Source organism: Austrofundulus limnaeus, unplaced genomic scaffold (genome assembly GCF_001266775.1).
Source record: "Austrofundulus limnaeus strain Quisiro unplaced genomic scaffold, Austrofundulus_limnaeus-1.0 Scaffold1178, whole genome shotgun sequence".
In the NCBI taxonomy this organism is placed as follows: Eukaryota; Metazoa; Chordata; class Actinopteri; order Cyprinodontiformes; family Rivulidae; genus Austrofundulus; species Austrofundulus limnaeus.
Window position 1 is genome coordinate 38,293 of NW_013953580.1, and position 2,992 is coordinate 41,284.

Below are 2,992 nucleotides of genomic sequence, written 5' to 3' on the forward strand. Positions count from 1 at the left end.
GAACTAAGTTGGAAAAATAAATATGAAGGTCAATTGAATTACAAAACATGAGATAAAGCTCTCCTTTTTAAATTTAACTGGCATATTTTTAATTGAATTTATTTATTGGTCCATTTATATATTTCTGCTTTTTTTCTAGTCATGTCAGTGTCGGTCCTCCGAACTGCAGAACTTGGACGAGGTAATTCAGTGTCTGAATCAGGTGTGTTGGAGCAGGAAAAACATAAAACCTGCAGGGCTGCGGCCCTCCAGGACCAGGACTGCCCACCCCTGTTTTATAACATCTTCTATGGTTTCATTTTTTCCACAATAATCACATTTCCCTGTATTATGTTTTTGTATTGCAAAAAGTGTGTAATTAAGTCCTGTATGTCAGAATCTCACCCTTGTTATCACTCTTTCTTCTTTTCTGCTCCTTTTCCAGCTCTCGTTTCTCCTACCATCCTTTGGATCTTATAAAACCAYCTCCTTTTGTTACCTCTCTCCATCTCTTCTGACATTCTTTCTTTAATTATGTTTCATGCTTCAGATTTACTTGTCTTAATTTGTTAATGTCATGTTTATCTGCTTTTTCATTTCCTCTTACCCCTATATGTGCTGGTACCCAGAGAAAAACAACAGTTAACCCAATATTTTGTATTCTGAATAGTGTTTGACTAATTACTAGTAAAATGTCTGGCCTGCTGTYTGAGTGATCTGTTATCTTTTTTTATCTGTTTAGTTTTGTTCAGTAATTGGTCTGCAGCTCAGTGCAACTGTAGACATTTTCCAGATTAAAAAACTTAGACGTGAGTATTCATATGAATTATGTATTCATTCATAATGAAGTTTTTTAATGCTTTTTGTCATACAAAGGTTGAATTAAAGGTTGATGACAATACGTGTGCAGCACGGTGAGCAATAAAAACCAGGCAGAAACTAAATGAAATATATTTTCAGTTAGTTTCTCCGTTTGTCTGCTAGCCTGTAAGCTAACAGTCAGTGTTATAATCAGCTGTGCAACTTAAAAAACAAACTCTGTGGCTATTTTAACTAAAATACCAACAATACAGTTATATTAATCACAATGTTTTCTACTTCAATGACCGCTGATGAATGTATTTAACGCAGCAGTTACCTTGATTTTCTTTATCCGACCACCACAAGCCCTTCAGCTCTCACTTCCGGGTTTTCCGTGGCAGGCGTCACGTGACACCATTAAAGTCACGCCCACTGTTTCCACCCACAGACAAAAGAAAAACGCTAAAAATCTAAAAGTCAAAGTAATTTATGGTTCACTACTTTTTAATCCAAGCAGTCAGWCTTGTCATTTTGTGTGGTTTGTCTTTAGGTATTTTTTTACAGGCAGCGTGTTTCAAACACACTTTTTAAATATTGTAAAAAGTGTGTTTGCATATTAAACTATTATTTTAGTTGAAAATATAATAAAATCAAAACACAACACACTGAGCAGTATTCAGAAACAACAAGATTATTTAAAAAAGCTGAGTTAAGAACTAGAACATAATGAAAGATGATGCATCTTTAATGTTCTCATTCCTTGAAGACACAACTAAAATAGCTACAGTTTGACTGCTATAGAGATCATTTGTTTTAATTTTGTTATTTGTACACCATGATCACCAGAATTACAAAAAGAAAGCCCTGAAATATTTTACTTTATGTATAATAAATTTATGTAAAATGAGTTTCACTGACAAAATAATTGAACTTTTTTACTATATTCACATTTTTTAGATGCACTTGTAATTTGACAAGACATTTTTCAAGTTTTTGTCAAACTTTAGGTGTTACAGTATCACAACAAATACATTTTGTGATCATTTCAAATCARTGTCTTTAAATTAAAAGTGTAAAGGTTACTCTTGTGATGTGTCATGTGAGTGTGCTGCACAAAGATAATTCAGAGAATGTAGAAACTAATTACTGATATAATCAGATGGGAAAATGAGACAGGGCCACAGAGAGAAAAATAGAATAAATTCACGTTTCGCTGCATCCACTTGCATGTTGACATCTTTCTAAAATAAACACCTAACTCGTTTTTTCAAGTTTTTCAGGAAACACAAAAAGCTTACCCAGAAGCTGACAACTGACATAAGTGGAGCTGCATTTTATTTTATTTTTTATTTGGACTTTGCTTAATAAACAGACCATCAAGATTCAACTCTTGGATTGATAACTTTTACYAATGTTTAATGTTTTTGTTCAGAGAACTGGGAGCATTCATTGGAACTTGGAGCTCTATAAATAAATTTAAGTGAATTCACGGAAGTGAAAGGCGCATTTGTCCGGAGGAGAAAAATCCTTGATTTTTACATTTTTTAACTCGCGTGCTTTTATTTTGAAATCGCTCCACAAAGTCTTTTCACTGCGCTCCCGCCTCCCTCTGAACGGCTGAGAGGCTGCAAGCTGCTGCAGGGCTGTCCAAACATTTTGTCACATGGGCCAAAATCCTAAAGCCAGAAGTACCTGAGGGCCAAACATATTTTTCCTTTACCTGCTCAACAATAAACTAAGCAATATTTTAATTAAACAAATAAAGTAGCCAGATTTATTGCTGGAAATGGATGTGTAAATTAATCTAGATCCAGAAATTTAAAAGTGTTTTGCAGGTTTCCCTTGTTGAAAGAAATGTAGTAAATTCTGATCAATAAAATCAGGATCACTCTTTTGTTGAAAATGCTTGTTGTATTCAATCAAATTTAATAAATTTATTCAAAGCAGATTGGAGTGCAGAAAAATCAGCTTTTCAGTAGAAGTCACTAGATAGATGTGCAAAAATCTAAGAGCCTGGTTATTTAAAGACTAATAATTTGTGTTGTTGCCAGTATTTGTTATTGGAAGAAGATTTTACCTTGTCTATGACCATTTTGTCCTAATAAATTTCAAGATTTCAAGATCAGATTTCTCCAGTGTTTTTAACACAATTCAGCCTGAGTTACTTTGTCTGAAACTCCAGAAGACTCCGGCGGAGGCCTCAACAATCGCC

The 2,992-nt window shown here is 34.0% G+C and overlaps 1 protein-coding gene across 1 annotated transcript in view; it reads right to left on the reverse strand.

Annotated features, from left to right (window-relative positions):
* The window catches only part of exoc1 (exocyst complex component 1), a gene marked incomplete in the record, with an annotated part of 25,541 nt that extends 24,338 nt beyond the window's left edge, over positions 1-1,203 (reverse strand). The window contains 1 exon segment of the mRNA XM_014031113.1: positions 1,118-1,203.
* Between the last annotated feature and the right edge of the window lie 1,789 nt (positions 1,204-2,992).